Source organism: Syngnathus scovelli, chromosome 8 (genome assembly GCF_024217435.2).
Source record: "Syngnathus scovelli strain Florida chromosome 8, RoL_Ssco_1.2, whole genome shotgun sequence".
Taxonomy (NCBI): Eukaryota; Metazoa; Chordata; class Actinopteri; order Syngnathiformes; family Syngnathidae; genus Syngnathus; species Syngnathus scovelli.
In genome coordinates this window covers 280,927-298,835 of record NC_090854.1, presented here as the reverse complement: position 1 = coordinate 298,835, position 17,909 = coordinate 280,927, and the positions used below count along the sequence as shown (strand labels likewise).

General features: G+C 58.3%; 4 non-coding genes and 3 pseudogenes across 4 annotated transcripts; all 7 read left to right on the top strand.

Annotated features, from left to right (window-relative positions):
• The first annotated feature begins 2,595 nt into the window (after window positions 1–2,595).
• On the top strand, window positions 2,596–2,714 carry LOC125974360 (5S ribosomal RNA). The gene has a single exon (XR_007483510.1). It is a non-coding gene; the product is annotated as a 5S ribosomal RNA (ribosomal RNA).
• Window positions 2,715–3,586: 872 nt separating this feature from the next.
• On the top strand, window positions 3,587–3,705 carry LOC125974365 (5S ribosomal RNA; annotated as a pseudogene).
• Window positions 3,706–4,546: 841 nt separating this feature from the next.
• On the top strand, window positions 4,547–4,665 carry LOC125974333 (5S ribosomal RNA). Its single transcript, XR_007483503.1, has one exon. It is a non-coding gene; the product is annotated as a 5S ribosomal RNA (ribosomal RNA).
• A 9,655-nt stretch (window positions 4,666–14,320) lies between these two features.
• On the top strand, window positions 14,321–14,439 carry LOC125974432 (5S ribosomal RNA). The gene has a single exon (XR_007483551.1). It is a non-coding gene; the product is annotated as a 5S ribosomal RNA (ribosomal RNA).
• Window positions 14,440–15,069: 630 nt separating this feature from the next.
• Window positions 15,070–15,188, top strand: LOC125974350 (5S ribosomal RNA; annotated as a pseudogene).
• Window positions 15,189–16,025: 837 nt separating this feature from the next.
• On the top strand, window positions 16,026–16,144 carry LOC125974349 (5S ribosomal RNA). Its single transcript, XR_007483509.1, has one exon. It is a non-coding gene; the product is annotated as a 5S ribosomal RNA (ribosomal RNA).
• An 872-nt stretch (window positions 16,145–17,016) lies between these two features.
• On the top strand, window positions 17,017–17,135 carry LOC125974381 (5S ribosomal RNA; annotated as a pseudogene).
• Window positions 17,136–17,909: the final 774 nt, after the last annotated feature.

Below are 17,909 nucleotides of genomic sequence, written 5' to 3'. Positions count from 1 at the left end.
CGAATGAGGCGCCGCGACCACCTCCGCGGTGCTTATAAACAGCCGATCCGCTCGGCGGGGGCTATTTTCGGCCACTTGGCTCGTGCGCACGGCCTCCCGGATGTGCCGGGCGGGTGCGCGAGCTCGCCGGCCGCTGGAAGTCGAATGAGGCGCCGCGACCACCTCCGCGGTGCTTATAAACAGCCGATCTGCTCGGCGGGGGCTATTTTCGGCCACTTGGCTCGTGCGCACGGCCTCCCGGATGTGCCGGGCGGGTGCGCGAGCTCGCCGGCCGCTGGAAGTCGAATGAGGCGCCGCGACCACCTCCGCGGTGCTTATAAACAGCCGATCCGCTCGGCGGGGGCTATTTTCGGCCACTTGGCTCGTGCGCACGGCCTCCCGGATGTGCCGGGCGGGTGCGCGAGCTCGCCGACCGCTGTAAGTCGAATGAGGCGCCGCGACCACCTCCGCGGTGCTTATAAACAGCCGATCCGCTCGGCGGGGGCTATTTTCGGCCACTTGGCTCGTGCGCACGGCCTCCCGGATGTGCCGGGCGGGTGCGCGAGCTCGCCGGCCGCTGGAAGTCGAATGAGGCGCCGCGACCACCTCCGCGGTGCTTATAAACAGCCGATCCGCTCGGCGGGGGCTATTTTCGGCCACTTGGCTCGTGCGCACGGCCTCCCGGATGTGCCGGGCGGGTGCGCGAGCTCGCCGGAAGTCGAATGAGGCGACGCGACCACCTCCGCGGTGCTTATAAACAGCCGATCCGCTCGGCGGGGGCTATTTTCGGCCACTTGGCTCGTGCGCACGGCCTCCCGGATGTGCCGGGCGGGTGCGCGAGCTCGCCGGCCGCTGGAAGTCGAATGAGGCGCCGCGACCACCTCCGCGGTGCTTATAAACAGCCGATCCGCTCGGCGGGGGCTATTTTCGGCCACTTGGCTCGTGCGCACGGCCTCCCGGATGTGCCGGGCGGGTGCGCGAGCTCGCTGGCCGCTGGAAGTCGAATGAGGCGCCGCGACCACCTCCGCGCTGCTTATAAACAGCCGATCCGCTCGGCGGGGGCTATTTTCGGCCACTTGGCTCGTGCGCACGGCCTCCCGGATGTGCCGGGCGGGTGCGCGAGCTCGCCGGCCGCTGGAAGTCGAATGAGGCGCCGCGACCACCTCCGCGGTGCTTATAAACAGCCGATCCGCTCGGCGGGGGCTATTTTCGGCCACTTGGCTCGTGCGCACGGCCTCCCGGATGTGCCGGGCGGGTGCGCGAGCTCGCCGGCCGCTGGAAGTCGAATGAGGCGCCGCGACCACCTCCGCGGTGCTTATAAACAGCCGATCCGCTCGGCGGGGGCTATTTTCGGCCACTTGGCTCGTGCGCACGGCCTCCCGGATGTGCCGGGCGGGTGCGCGAGCTCGCCGGCCGCTGGAAGTCGAATGAGGCGTCGCGACCACCTCCGCGGTGCTTATAAACAGCCGATCCGCTCGGCGGGGGCTATTTTCGGCCACTTGGCTCGTGCGCACGGCCTCCCGGATGTGCCGGGCGGGTGCGCGAGCTCGCCGGCCGCTGGAAGTCGAATGAGGCGCCGCGACCACCTCCGCGGTGCTTATAAACAGCCGATCCGCTCGGCGGGGGCTATTTTCGGCCACTTGGCTCGTGCGCACGGCCTCCCGGATGTGCCGGGCGGGTGCGCGAGCTCGCCGGCCGCTGGAAGTCGAATGAGGCGCCGCGACCACCTCCGCGGTGCTTATAAACAGCCGATCCGCTCGGCGGGGGCTATTTTCGGCCACTTGGCTCGTGCGCACGGCCTCCCGGATGTGCCGGGCGGGTGCGCGAGCTCGCCGGCCGCTGGAAGTCGAATGAGGCGCCGCGACCACCTCCGCGGTGCTTATAAACAGCCGATCCGCTCGGCGGGGGCTATTTTCGGCCACTTGGCTCGTGCGCACGGCCTCCCGGATGTGCCGGGCGGGTGCGCGAGCTCGCCGGCCGCTGGAAGTCGAATGAGGCGCCGCGATCTCCTCCGCGGTGCTTATAAAGTGCCGATCCGCTCGGCTTGGAGCTATTTCCGGCCTCCCGTTGGTGCCGGGCGGCGTGCGCGAGCTCGCCGGCCGCGATCTCCTCCGCGGTGCTTATAAACAGCAGCATGCGCACGGCCTCCCAGAATTTGAACACATTTCGTCAATAAATTTCGCATATTGAATTTTGAAGTTTAATATAATGCAACAATTGAGCTCGACTTATACAAAGGATATATCATAAAATCGTAAATTTCCGTCGAATTTTAGGGGGTCGACTTATACACCGAGTCGACCTGTACACCGGCAAATACGGTAAATACGATTAAATAAAATGATACGACTGGCATAAAAACAAATATAAACCACATAAAAATAAAAGTCACCATTACGTTGAATTATTGGGAGCACCGAGCTTGTTTCTCAGAAACGAGCCGGTCCCATCCAGGCGTAATCGGAGACAATGAAACCCGAAGTGGTTAAGGTTTGTTTTTTAATGCAGGATGCTTGGTCTCCATGTGCCGAAGCAGTTTTGAAGGCTTCATTGGCTCGCTCGCTAGTTTCAGGGGCGATTGTGTCTATAAAATGCAAAATGTTGGGTCACCTCACGGCTTACGGCCATACTACCCTGAGAACGCCCGATCTCGTCCGATCTCGGAAGCTAAGCAGGGTCGGGCCTGGTTAGTACTTGGATGGGAGACCGCCTGGGAATACCAGGTGCTGTAAGCTTTTTCTTTTTCTTATGTGCACTTCAATCGTTTAAGAAGCTATTTTTTACAACACCCATCACGAATGGCATCCGGAAACAGCAAGCCTAATTTAAACTCCGACATTGAAACTATAACACGAGTTTGAAAGCTATATTATGTGGTGACATCCACAGCATTGTAGTTAAATTTTTTACCGCTAGAGAGCAGACTATGTACAGTGAGCATGGCTCCCTGTGAACTCAAAGCAGCAGGCTTGACTTGTAAAAGAACCCAACACAACACTTCCATGAAGTAATTGTACTAAGTTCATTCTGTTTTTCCTTATTTAATCACTTCACTGGTTTCTTTTATATCAAACAAATTGTTTTAGGTTATTCACCTGACATGTTGATCCATCAGCTGATAAAGACGCGTCACCATCACATCTGTGACACTCTGATGAAGGCGGAAGAAACCGCCGAAACATGTCAGGTGAATAACCTAAAACAATTTGTTTGATATAAAAGAAACCAGTGAAGTGACTTCCATGAAGTGTTTTTAAACTTTTCAAGGCATTTATTTTGATTCAGCAAAATGCAGGTCGCAACGGCAAATTCGTGCTACCGCATAAAAAGCTGTCAATAACTTTTCATGATAGCCATGTTTCCAGAAAACACCAAAAGCCTTGGAAGAAAGCCTGTTTCGGCCCTGGTTGTAAAAAAAACAAAAAAAAAAAACAAAAGGGAAGGGTGACCGTCCGGGAATACCAGGTGCTGAAAGCCTTTTTTTTTTTTTTTTCCCACGTCAATTGTGAAAGGAAACTTTTACCACAGCCATCAAGTCCCGCCGCTGCTTGGCATGGTTTCAGGGGCGATTGTGTCTATAAAATGAAAAATTCTGAGCGGTCTCACGGCTTACGGCAATACTACCCTGAGAGCGCCCGCTCTCGTCCGACCTCGGAGGCTAAGCAGGGTCGGGCCTGGTTAGTACTTGGATGGGAGACCGCCTGGGAATACCAGTTACCGTAAGCTTTTTTTTTTTTTTTTTTTTTCTTATGTGCACTTCAATCGTTTAAGCCAAGAACTTTTTACAGCACCCATCACGAATGGCATTCGGAAACTGCAAGCCTAGTTTGAACTCCGACACTGAAACTACAACACGAGTTTAAAACCTACATTGTGTGGCGACAGCCATAGCATTGCAGTTCACGTTTTTACCGCTAGAGGACAGACTATGTACAGTGAATAAAGAGCATGGCTCCCTGTGAACTCAAAGCAGCAGTCTTTACTTGTAAAAGAACCCAGCACAACACATTGCGCTTCCATGTAGTGTTTTTACCTTTTTCATGACATTTATTTTGATACAGCCAAATGCAGGTTTTGTGCACTTCACTTTTCCGTTGGGCATTCGCGTAGAACCCTATTCCAGTTACGGCCAGATTCTTTTAGACTAGTGGTCCCCAAACTTTCTTGCGCCACGGACCGGCTACGCGTCAGAAATATTTTTGCGGACCTGCCTTTATATATATAAATAAACAATAAATCTATATAAATAAATACTACATTTATAATAAATATATATAAATAGGATTAAATAAAATGATACGACTGGCATAAAAACAAATATAAACCACATAAAAATAAAAGTCACCATTACGTTGAATTATTGGGAGCACCGAGCTTGTTTCTCAGAAACGAGCCGGTCCCATCCAGGCGTAATCGGAGACAATGAAACCCGAAGTGGTTAAGGTTTGTTTTTTAATGCAGGATGCTTGGTCTCCATGTGCCGAAGCAGTTTTGAAGGCTTCATTGGCTTGCTCGCGTTTCAGGGGCGATTGTGTCTATAAAATGCAAAATGTTGGGTCACCTCACGGCTTACGGCCATACTACCCTGAGAACGCCTGATCTCGTCTTATCTCGGAAGCTAAGCAGGGTCGGGCCTGGTTAGTACTTGGATGGGAGACTGCCTGGGAATACCAGGTGCTGTAAGCGTTTTCTTTTTCTTATGTGCACTTCAAGCTCTTTTTTTTTTTTTTTTTTTTTCTTATGTGCACTTCAATCGTTTAAGCCAAGACCTTTTTACAACACCCATCACGAATGGCATTCGGAAACTGCAAGCCTAGTTTGAACTCCGACACTGAAACTACAACACGAGTTCAAAACCTCTATGTACAGTGAATAAAGAGCATGGCTCCCTGTGAACTCAAAGCAGCAGTCTTTACTTGTAAAAGAACCCAGCACAACACATTGCGCTTCCATGTAGTGTTTTTACCTTTTTCATGACATTTATTTTGATACAGCCAAATGCAGGTTTTGTGCACTTCACTTTTCCGTTGGGCATTCGCGTAGAACCCTATTCCAGTTACGGCCAGATTCTTTTAGACTAGTGGTCCCCAACCTTTCTTGCGCCACGGACCGGCTACGCGTCAGAAATATTTTTGCGGACCTGCCTTTATATATATAAATAAACAATAAATCAATATAAATAAATACTACATTTATAATAAGTATATATACCGTATTTGCCGGTGTATTGGTCGACCTTTTTCGATCCAAAATCGACCGAAAAAAATCGACCTCGACTTATACACCGAGTCATAAAATTTAACTTCATCGCTTCAAATGTGATGGTAACCAAGGCCGTTTCTCATGCATCTCATTGTGCGTTGCACTTAGAAAATTTGAACCGGGCGGCGTGCGCGAGTGCGCGGCCCGCTGGAAGTCGAATGAGGCGCCGCGAACACCTCCGCGGTGCTTATAAACCGCCGATCCGCTCGGCGGGGGCTATTTTCGGCCACTTGGCTCGTGCGCACGGCCTCCCGGATGTGCCGGGCGGGTGCGCGAGCTCGCCGGCCGCTGGAAGTCGAATGAGGCGCCGCGACCACCTCCGCGGTGCTTATAAACAGCCGATCCGCTCGGCGGGGGCTATTTTCGGCCACTTGGCTCGTGCGCACGGCCTCCCGGATGTGCCGGGCGGGTGCGCGAGCTCGCCGGCCGCTGGAAGTCGAATGAGGCGCCGCGACCACCTCCGCGGTGCTTATAAACAGCCGATCCGCTCGGCGGGGGCTATTTTCGGCCACTTGGCTCGTGCGCACGGCCTCCCGGATGTGCCGGGCGGGTGCGCGAGCTCGCCGGCCGCTGGAAGTCGAATGAGGCGCCGCGACCACCTCCGCGGTGCTTATAAACAGCCGATCCGCTCGGCGGGGGCTATTTTCGGCCACTTGGCTCGTGCGCACGGCCTCCCGGATGTGCCGGGCGGGTGCGCGAGCTCGCCGACCGCTGTAAGTCGAATGAGGCGCCGCGACCACCTCCGCGGTGCTTATAAACAGCCGATCCGCTCGGCGGGGGCTATTTTCGGCCACTTGGCTCGTGCGCACGGCCTCCCGGATGTGCCGGGCGGGTGCGCGAGCTCGCCGGCCGCTGGAAGTCGAATGAGGCGCCGCGACCACCTCCGCGGTGCTTATAAACAGCCGATCCGCTCGGCTGGGGCTATTTTCGGCCACTTGGCTCGTGCGCACGGCCTCCCGGATGTGCCGGGCGGGTGCGCGAGCTCGCCGGAAGTCGAATGAGGCGCCGCGACCACCTCCGCGGTGCTTATAAACAGCCGATCCGCTCGGCGGGGGCTATTTTCGGCCACTTGGCTCGTGCGCACGGCCTCCCGGATGTGCCGGGCGGGTGCGCGAGCTCGCCGGCCGCTGGAAGTCGAATGAGGCGCCGCGACCACCTCCGCGGTGCTTATAAACAGCCGATCCGCTCGGCGGGGGGTATTTTCGGCCACTTGGCTCGTGCGCACGGCCTCCCGGATGTGCTGGGCGGGTGCGCGATCTCGCCGGCCGCTGGAAGTCGAATGAGGCGCCGCGACCACCTCCGCGGTGCTTATAAACCGCCGATCCGCTCGGCGGGGGCTATTTTCGGCCACTTGGCTCGTGCGCACGGCCTCCCGGATGTGCCGGGCGGGTGCGCGAGCTCGCCGGCCGCTGGAAGTCGAATGAGGCGCCGCGACCACCTCCGCGGTGCTTATAAACAGCCGATCCGCTCGGCGGGGGCTATTTTCGGCCACTTGGCTCGTGCGCACGGCCTCCCGGATGTGCCGGGCGGGTGCGCGAGCTCGCCGGCCGCTGGAAGTCGAATGAGGCGCCGCGACCACCTCCGCGGTGCTTATAAACAGCCGATCCGCTCGGCGGGGGCTATTTTCGGCCACTTGGCTCGTGCGCACGGCCTCCCGGATGTGCCGGGCGGGTGCGCGAGCTCGCCGGCCGCTGGAAGTCGAATGAGGCGCCGCGACCACCTCCGCGGTGCTTATAAACAGCCGATCCGCTCGGCGGGGGCTATTTTCGGCCACTTGGCTCGTGCGCACGGCCTCCCGGATGTGCCGGGCGGGTGCGCGAGCTCGCCGACCGCTGTAAGTCGAATGAGGCGCCGCGACCACCTCCGCGGTGCTTATAAACAGCCGATCCGCTCGGCGGGGGCTATTTTCGGCCACTTGGCTCGTGCGCATGGCCTCCCGGATGTGCCGGGCGGGTGCGCGAGCTCGCCGGCCGCTGGAAGTCGAATGAGGCGCCGCGACCACCTCCGCGGTGCTTATAAACAGCCGATCCGCTCGGCGGGGGCTATTTTCGTCCACTTGGCTCGTGCGCACGGCCTCCCGGATGTGCCGGGCGGGTGCGCGAGCTCGCCGGAAGTCGAATGAGGCGCCGCGACCACCTCCGCGGTGCTTATAAACAGCCGATCCGCTCGGCGGGGGCTATTTTCGGCCACTTGGCTCGTGCGCACGGCCTCCCGGATGTGCCGGGCGGGTGCGCGAGCTCGCCGGCCGCTGGAAGTCGAATGAGGCGCCGCGACCACCTCCGCGGTGCTTATAAACAGCCGATCCGCTCGGCGGGGGCTATTTTCGGCCACTTGGCTCGTGCGCACGGCCTCCCGGATGTGCCGGGCGGGTGCGCGATCTCGCCGGCCGCTGGAAGTCGAATGAGGCGCCGCGACCACCTCCGCGGTGCTTATAAACAGCCGATCCGCTCGGCGGGGGCTATTTTCGGCCACTTGGCTCGTGCGCACGGCCTCCCGGATGTGCCGGGCGGGTGCGCGAGCTCGCCGGCCGCTGGAAGTCGAATGAGGCGCCGCGACCACCTCCGCGGTGCTTATAAACCGCCGATCCGCTCGGCGGGGGCTATTTTCGGCCACTTGGCTCGTGCGCACGGCCTCCCGGATGTGCCGGGCGGGTGCGCGAGCTCGCCGGCCGCTGGAAGTCGAATGAGGCGCCGCGACCACCTCCGCGGTGCTTATAAACAGCCGATCCGCTCGGCGGGGGCTATTTTCGGCCACTTGGCTCGTGCGCACGGCCTCCCGGATGTGCCGGGCGGGTGCGCGAGCTCGCCGGCCGCTGGAAGTCGAATGAGGCGCCGCGACCACCTCCGCGGTGCTTATAAACAGCCGATCCGCTCGGCGGGGGCTATTTTCGGCCACTTGGCTCGTGCGCACGGCCTCCCGGATGTGCCGGGCGGGTGCGCGAGCTCGCCGGCCGCTGGAAGTCGAATGAGGCGCCGCGACCACCTCCGCGGTGCTTATAAACAGCCGATCCGCTCGACGGGGGCTATTTTCGGCCACTTGGCTCGTGCGCACGGCCTCCCGGATGTGCCGGGCGGGTGCGCGAGCTCGCCGACCGCTGTAAGTCGAATGAGGCGCCGCGACCACCTCCGCGGTGCTTATAAACAGCCGATCCGCTCGGCGGGGGCTATTTTCGGCCACTTGGCTCGTGCGCACGGCCTCCCGGATGTGCCGGGCGGGTGCGCGAGCTCGCCGGCCGCTGGAAGTCGAATGAGGCGCCGCGACCACCTCCGCGGTGCTTATAAACAGCCGATCCGCTCGGCGGGGGCTATTTTCGGCCACTTGGCTCGTGCGCACGGCCTCCCGGATGTGCCGGGCGGGTGCGCGAGCTCGCCGGAAGTCGAATGAGGCGCCGCGACCACCTCCGCGGTGCTTATAAACAGCCGATCCGCTCGGCGGGGGCTATTTTCGGCCACTTGGCTCGTGCGCACGGCCTCCCGGATGTGCCGGGCGAGTGCGCGAGCTCGCCGGCCGCTGGAAGTCGAATGAGGCGCCGCGACCACCTCCGCGGTGCTTATAAACAGCCGATCCGCTCGGCGGGGGCTATTTTCGGCCACTTGGCTCGTGCGCACGGCCTCCCGGATGTGCCGGGCGGGTGCGCGATCTCGCCGGCCGCTGGAAGTCGAATGAGGCGCCGCGACCACCTCCGCGGTGCTTATAAACAGCCGATCCGCTCGGCGGGGGCTATTTTCGGCCACTTGGCTCGTGCGCACGGCCTCCCGAATGTGCCGGGCGGGTGCGCGATCTCGCCGGCCGCTGGAAGTCGAATGAGGCGCCGCGACCACCTCCGCGGTGCTTATAAACAGCCGATCCGCTCGGCGGGGGCTATTTTCGGCCACTTGGCTCGTGCGCACAGCCTCCCGGATGTGCCGGGCGGGTGCGCGAGCTCGCCGGCCGCTGGAAGTCGAATGAGGCGCCGCGACCACCTCCGCGGTGCTTATAAACAGCCGATCCGCTCGGCGGGGGCTATTTTCGGCCACTTGGCTCGTGCGCACGGCCTCCCGGATGTGCCGGGCGGGTGCGCGAGCTCGCCGGCCGCTGGAAGTCGAATGAGGCGCCGCGACCACCTCCGCGGTGCTTATAAACAGCCGATCCGCTCGGCGGGGGCTATTTTTGGCCACTTGGCTTGTGCGCACGGCCTCCCGGATGTGCCGGGCGGGTGCGCGAGCTCGCCGGCCGCTGGAAGTCGAATGAGGCGCCGCGACCACCTCCGCGGTGCTTATAAACAGCCGATCCGCTCGGCGGGGGCTATTTTCGGCCACTTGGCTCGTGCGCACGGCCTCCCGGATGTGCCGGGCGGGTGCGCGAGCTCGCCGGCCGCTGGAAGTCGAATGAGGCGCCGCGACCACCTCCGCGGTGCTTATAAACAGCCGATCCGCTCGGCGGGGGCTATTTTCGGCCACTTGGCTCGTGCGCACGGCCTCCCGGATGTGCCGGGCGGGTGCGCGAGCTCGCCGGCCGCTGGAAGTCGAATGAGGCGCCGCGACCACCTCCGCGGTGCTTATAAACAGCCGATCCGCTCGGCGGGGGCTATTTTCGGCCACTTGGCTTGTGCGCACGGCCTCCCGGATGTGCCGGGCGGGTGCGCGAGCTCGCCGGCCGCTGGAAGTCGAATGAGGCGCCGCGACCACCTCCGCGGTGCTTATAAACAGCCGATCCGCTCGGCGGGGGCTATTTTCGGCCACTTGGCTCGTGCGCACGGCCTCCCGGATGTGCCGGGCGGGTGCGCGGGCTCGCCGGCCGCTGGAAGTCGAATGAGGCGCCGCGACCACCTCCTCGGTGCTTATAAACAGCCGATCCGCTCGGCGGGGGCTATTTTCGGCCACTTGGCTCGTGCGCACGGCCTCCCGGATATGCCGGGCGGGTGCGCGAGCTCGCCGGCCGCTGGAAGTCGAATGAGGCGCCGCGACCACCTCCGCGGTGCTTATAAACAGCCGATCCGCTCGGCGGGGGCTATTTTCGGCCACTTGGCTCGTGCGCACGGCCTCCCGGATGTGCCGGGCGGGTGCGCGAGCTCGCCGGCCGCTGGAAGTCGAATGAGGCGCCGCGACCACCTCCGCGGTGCTTATAAACAGCCGATCCGCTCGGCGGGGGCTATTTTCGGCCACTTGGCTCGTGCGCACGGCCTCCCGGATGTGCCGGGCGGGTGCGCGAGCTCGCCGGCCGCTGGAAGTCGAATGAGGCGCCGCGACCACCTCCGCGGTGCTTATAAACAGCCGATCCGCTCGGCGGGGGCTATTTTCGGCCACTTGGCTCGTGCGCACGGCCTCCCGGATGTGCCGGGCGGGTGCGCGAGCTCGCCGGCCGCTGGAAGTCGAATGAGGCGCCCGACCACCTCCGCGGTGCTTATAAACAGCCGATCCGCTCGGCGGGGGCTATTTTCGGCCACTTGGCTCGTGCGCACGGCCTCCCGGATGTGCCGGGCGGGTGCGCGAGCTCGCCGGCCGCTGGAAGTCGAATGAGGCGCCGCGACCACCTCCGCGGTGCTTATAAACAGCCGATCCGCTCGGCGGGGGCTATTTTCGGCCACTTGGCTCGTGCGCACGGCCTCCCGGATGTGCCGGGCGGGTGCGCGAGCTCGCCGGCCGCTGGAAGTCGAATGAGGCGCCGCGACCACCTCCGCGGTGCTTATAAACAGCCGATCCGCTCGGCGGGGGCTATTTTCGGCCACTTGGCTTGTGCGCACGGCCTCCCGGATGTGCCGGGCGGGTGCGCGAGCTCGCCGGCCGCTGGAAGTCGAATGAGGCGCCGCGACCACCTCCGCGGTGCTTATAAACAGCCGATCCGCTCGGCGGGGGCTATTTTCGGCCACTTGGCTCGTGCGCACGGCCTCCCGGATGTGCCGAGCGGGTGCGCGGGCTCGCCGGCCGCTGGAAGTCGAATGAGGCGCCGCGACCACCTCCTCGGTGCTTATAAACAGCCGATCCGCTCGGCGGGGGCTATTTTCGGCCACTTGGCTCGTGCGCACGGCCTCCCGGATATGCCGGGCGGGTGCGCGAGCTCGCCGGCCGCTGGAAGTCGAATGAGGCGCCGCGACCACCTCCGCGGTGCTTATAAACAGCCGATCCGCTCGGCGGGGGCTATTTTCGGCCACTTGGCTCGTGCGCACGGCCTCCCGGATGTGCCGGGCGGGTGCGCGAGCTCGCCGGCCGCTGGAAGTCGAATGAGGCGCCGCGACCACCTCCGCGGTGCTTATAAACAGCCGATCCGCTCGGCGGGGGCTATTTTCGGCCACTTGGCTCGTGCGCACGGCCTCCCGGATGTGCCGGGCGGGTGCGCGAGCTCGCCGGCCGCTGGAAGTCGAATGAGGCGCCGCGACCACCTCCGCGGTGCTTATAAACAGCCGATCCGCTCGGCGGGGGCTATTTTCGGCCACTTGGCTCGTGCGCACGGCCTCCCGGATGTGCCGGGCGGGTGCGCGAGCTCGCCGGCCGCTGGAAGTCGAATGAGGCGCCCGACCACCTCCGCGGTGCTTATAAACAGCCGATCCGCTCGGCGGGGGCTATTTTCGGCCACTTGGCTCGTGCGCACGGCCTCCCGGATGTGCCGGGCGGGTGCGCGAGCTCGCCGGCCGCTGGAAGTCGAATGAGGCGCCGCGACCACCTCCGCGGTGCTTATAAACAGCCGATCCGCTCGGCGGGGGCTATTTTCGGCCACTTGGCTCGTGCGCACGGCCTCCCGGATGTGCCGGGCGGGTGCGCGAGCTCGCCGGCCGCTTGAAGTCGAATGAGGCGCCGCGACCACCTCCGCGGTGCTTATAAACAGCCGATCCGCTCGGCGGGGGCTATTTTCGGCCACTTGGCTCGTGCGCACGGCCTCCCGGATGTGCCGGGCGGGTGCGCGAGCTCGCCGGCCGCTGGAAGTCGAATGAGGCGCCGCGACCACCTCCGCGGTGCTTATAAACAGCCGATCCGCTCGGCGGGGGCTATTTTCGGCCACTTGGCTCGTGCGCACGGCCTCCCGGATGTGCCGGGCGGGTGCGCGAGCTCGCCGGCCGCTGGAAGTCGAATGAGGCGCCGCGACCACCTCCGCGGTGCTTATAAACAGCCGATCCGCTCGGCGGGGGCTATTTTCGGCCACTTGGCTCGTGCGCACGGCCTCCCGGATGTGCCGGGCGGGTGCGCGAGCTCGCCGCCCGCCGGAAGTCGAATGAGGCGCCGCGACCACCTCCGCGGTGCTTATAAACAGCCGATCCGCTCGGCGGGGGCTATTTTCGGCCACTTGGCTCGTGCGCACGGCCTCCCGGATGTGCCGGTCGGGTGCGCGAGCTCGCCGGCCGCTGGAAGTCGAATGAGGCGCCGCGACCACCTCCGCGGTGCTTATAAACAGCCGATCCGCTCGGCGGGGGCTATTTTCGGCCACTTGGCTCGTGCGCACGGCCTCCCGGATGTGCCGGGAGGGTGCGCGAGCTCGCTGGCCGCTGGAAGTCGAATGAGGCGCCGCGACCACCTCCGCGGTGCTTATAAACAGCCGATCCGCTCGGCGGGGGCTATTTTCGGCCACTTGGCTCGTGCGCACGGCCTCCCGGATGTGCCGGGCGGGTGCGCGAGCTCGCCGGCCGCTGGAAGTCGAATGAGGCGCCGCGACCACCTCCGCGGTGCTTATAAACAGCCGATCCGCTCGGCGGGGGCTATTTTCGGCCACTTGGCTCGTGCGCACGGCCTCCCGGATGTGCCGGGCGGGTGCGCGAGCTCGCCGGCCGCTGGAAGTCGAATGAGGCGCCGCGACCACCTCCGCGGTGCTTATAAACAGCCGATCCGCTCGGCGGGGGCTATTTTCGGCCACTTGGCTCGTGCGCACGGCCTCCCGGATGTGCCGGGCGGGTGCGCGAGCTCGCCGGCCGCTGGAAGTCGAATGAGGCGTCGCGACCACCTCCGCGGTGCTTATAAACAGCCGATCCGCTCGGCGGGGGCTATTTTCGGCCACTTGGCTCGTGCGCACGGCCTCCCGGATGTGCCGGGCGGGTGCGCGAGCTCGCCGGCCGCTGGAAGTCGAATGAGGCGCCGCGACCACCTCCGCGGTGCTTATAAACAGCCGATCCGCTCGGCGGGGGCTATTTTCGGCCACTTGGCTCGTGCGCACGGCCTCCCGGATGTGCCGGGCGGGTGCGCGAGCTCGCCGGCCGCTGGAAGTCGAATGAGGCGCCGCGACCACCTCCGCGGTGCTTATAAACAGCCGATCCGCTCGGCGGGGGCTATTTTCGGCCACTTGGCTCGTGCGCACGGCCTCCCGGATGTGCCGGGCGGGTGCGCGAGCTCGCCGGCCGCTGGAAGTCGAATGAGGCGCCGCGACCACCTCCGCGGTGCTTATAAACAGCCGATCCGCTCGGCGGGGGCTATTTTCGGCCACTTGGCTCGTGCGCACGGCCTCCCGGATGTGCCGGGCGGGTGCGCGAGCTCGCCGGCCGCTGGAAGTCGAATGAGGCGCCGCGATCTCCTCCGCGGTGCTTATAAAGTGCCGATCCGCTCGGCTTGGAGCTATTTCCGGCCTCCCGTTGGTGCCGGGCGGCGTGCGCGAGCTCGCCGGCCGCGATCTCCTCCGCGGTGCTTATAAACAGCAGCATGCGCACGGCCTCCCAGAATTTGAACACATTTCGTCAATAAATTTCGCATATTGAATTTTGAAGTTTAATATAATGCAACAATTGAGCTCGACTTATACAAAGGATATATCATAAAATCGTAAATTTCCGTCGAATTTTAGGGGGTCGACTTATACACCGAGTCGACCTGTACACCGGCAAATACGGTAAATACGATTAAATAAAATGATACGACTGGCATAAAAACAAATATAAACCACATAAAAATAAAAGTCACCATTACGTTGAATTATTGGGAGCACCGAGCTTGTTTCTCAGAAACGAGCCGGTCCCATCCAGGCGTAATCGGAGACAATGAAACCCGAAGTGGTTAAGGTTTGTCTTTTAATGCAGGATGCTTGGTCTCCATGTGCCGAAGCAGTTTTGAAGGCTTCATTGGCTCGCTCGCTAGTTTCAGGGGCGATTGTGTCTATAAAATGCAAAATGTTGGGTCACCTCACGGTTTACGGCCATACTACCCTGAGAACGCCCGATCTCGTCCGATCTCGGAAGCTAAGCAGGGTCGGGCCTGGTTAGTACTTGGATGGGAGACCGCCTGGGAATACCAGGTGCTGTAAGCTTTTTCTTTTTCTTATGTGCACTTCAATCGTTTAAGAAGCTATTTTTTACAACACCCATCACGAATGGCATCCGGAAACAGCAAGCCTAATTTAAACTCCGACATTGAAACTATAACACGAGTTTGAAAGCTATATTATGTGGTGACATCCACAGCATTGTAGTTAAATTTTTTACCGCTAGAGAGCAGACTATGTACAGTGAGCATGGCTCCCTGTGAACTCAAAGCAGCAGGCTTGACTTGTAAAAGAACCCAACACAACACTTCCATGAAGTGTTTTTAAACTTTTCAAGGCATTTATTTTGATTCAGCAAAATGCAGGTCGCAACGGCAAATTCGTGCTACCGCATAAAAAGCTGTCAATAACTTTTCATGATAGCCATGTTTCCAGAAAACACCAAAAGCCTTGGAAGAAAGCCTGTTTCGGCCCTGGTTGTAAAAAAAAAAAAAAAAACAAAAGGGAAGGGTGACCGTCCGGGAATACCAGGTGCTGAAAGCCTTTTTTTTTTTTTTTTCCCACGTCAATTGTGAAAGGAAACTTTTACCACAGCCATCAAGTCCCGCCGCTGCTTGGCATGGTTTCAGGGGCGATTGTGTCTATAAAATGAAAAATATTCTGAGCGGTCTCACGGCTTACGGCCATACTACCCTGAGAGCGCCCGATCTCGTCCGATCTCGGAGGCTAAGCAGGGTCGGGCCTGGTAAGTACTTGGATGGGACACCGCCTGGGAATACCATTTACCGTAAGCTTTTTTTTTTTTTTTCTTATGTGCACTTCAATCGCTTAAGCCAAGAACTTTTTACAGCACCCATCACGAATGGCATTCGGAAACTGCAAGCCTAGTTTGAACTCCGACACTGAAACTACAACACGAGTTTAAAACCTACATTGTGTGGCGACAGCCATAGCATTGCAGTTCACGTTTTTACCGCTAGAGGACAGACTATGTACAGTGAATAAAGAGCATGGCTCCCTGTGAACTCAAAGCAGCAGTCTTTAGTTGTAAAAGAACCCAGCACAACACATTGCGCTTCCATGTAGTGTTTTTACCTTTTTCATGACATTTATTTTGATACAGCCAAATGCAGGTTTTGTGCACTTCACTTTTCCGTTGGGCATTCGCGTAGAACCCTATTCCAGTTACGGCCAGATTCTTTTAGACTAGTGGTCCCCAAACTTTCTTGCGCCACGGACCGGCTACGCGTCAGAAATATTTTTGCGGACCTGCCTTTATATATATAAATAAACAATAAATCTATATAAATAAATACTACATTTATAATAAATATATATAAATAGGATTAAATAAAATGATACGACTGGCATAAAAACAAATATAAACCACATAAAAATAAAAGTCACCATTACGTTGAATTATTGGGAGCACCGAGCTTGTTTCTCAGAAACGAGCCGGTCCCATCCAGGCGTAATCGGAGACAATGAAACCCGAAGTGGTTAAGGTTTGTTTTTTAATGCAGGATGCTTGGTCTCCATGTGCCGAAGCAGTTTTGAAGGCTTCATTGGCTCGCTCGCTAGTTTCAGGGGCGATTGTGTCTATAAAATGCAAAATGTTGGGTCACCTCACGGCTTACGGCCATACTACCCTGAGAACGCCCGATCTCGTCCGATCTCGGAAGCTAAGCAGGGTCGGGCCTGGTTAGTACTTGGATGGGAGACCGCCTGGGAATACCAGGTGCTGTAAGCTTTTTCTTTTTCTTATGTGCACTTCAATCGTTTAAGAAGCTATTTTTTACAACACCCATCACGAATGGCATCCGGAAACAGCAAGCCTAATTTAAACTCCGACATTGAAACTATAACACGAGTTTGAAAGCTATATTATGTGGTGACATCCACAGCATTGTAGTTAAATTTTTTACCGCTAGAGAGCAGACTATGTACAGTGAGCATGGCTCCCTGTGAACTCAAAGCAGCAGGCTTGACTTGTAAAAGAACCCAACACAACACTTCCATGAAGTAATTGTACTAAGTTCATTCTGTTTTTCCTTATTTAATCACTTCACTGGTTTCTTTTATATCAAACAAATTGTTTTAGGTTATTCACCTGACATGTTGATCCATCAGCTGATAAAGACGCGTCACCATCACATCTGTGACACTCTGATGAAGGCGGAAGAAACCGCCGAAACATGTCAGGTGAATAACCTAAAACAATTTGTTTGATATAAAAGAAACCAGTGAAGTGACTTCCATGAAGTGTTTTTAAACTTTTCAAGGCATTTATTTTGATTCAGCAAAATGCAGGTCGCAACGGCAAATTCGTGCTACCGCATAAAAAGCTGTCAATAACTTTTCATGATAGCCATGTTTCCAGAAAACACCAAAAGCCTTGGAAGAAAGCCTGTTTCGGCCCTGGTTGTAAAAAAAACAAAAAAAAAAAAACAAAAGGGAAGGGTGACCGTCCGGGAATACCAGGTGCTGAAAGCCTTTTTTTTTTTTTTTCCCACGTCAATTGTGAAAGGAAACTTTTACCACAGCCATCAAGTCCCGCCGCTGCTTGGCATGGTTTCAGGGGCGATTGTGTCTATAAAATGAAAAATTCTGAGCGGTCTCACGGCTTACGGCAATACTACCCTGAGAGCGCCCGCTCTCGTCCGACCTCGGAGGCTAAGCAGGGTCGGGCCTGGTTAGTACTTGGATGGGACACCGCCTGGGAATACCATTTACCGTAAGCTTTTTTTTTTTTTTTTTTTTTTTCTTATGTGCACTTCAATCGTTTAAGCCAAGAACTTTTTACAGCACCCATCACGAATGGCATTCGGAAACTGCAAGCCTAGTTTGAACTCCGACACTGAAACTACAACACGAGTTTAAAACCTACATTGTGTGGCGACAGCCATAGCATTGCAGTTCACGTTTTTACCGCTAGAGGACAGACTATGTACAGTGAATAAAGAGCATGGCTCCCTGTGAACTCAAAGCAGCAGTCTTTAGTTGTAAAAGAACCCAGCACAACACATTGCGCTTCCATGTAGTGTTTTTACCTTTTTCATGACATTTATTTTGATACAGCCAAATGCAGGTTTTGTGCACTTCACTTTTCCGTTGGGCATTCGCGTAGAACCCTATTCCAGTTACGGCCAGATTCTTTTAGACTAGTGGTCCCCAAACTTTCTTGCGCCACGGACCGGCTACGCGTCAGAAATATTTTTGCGGACCTGCCTTTATATATATAAATAAACAATAAATCAATATAAATAAATACTACATTTATAATAAGTATATATACCGTATTTGCCGGTGTATTGGTCGACCTTTTTCGATCCAAAATCGACCGAAAAAAATCGACCTCGACTTATACACCGAGTCATAAAATTTAACTTCGTATTCATCGCTTCAAATGTGATGGTAACCAAGGCCGTTTCTCATGCATCTCATTGTGCGTTGCACTTAGAAAATTTGAACCGGGCGGCGTGCGCGAGTGCGCGGCCCGCTGGAAGTCGAATGAG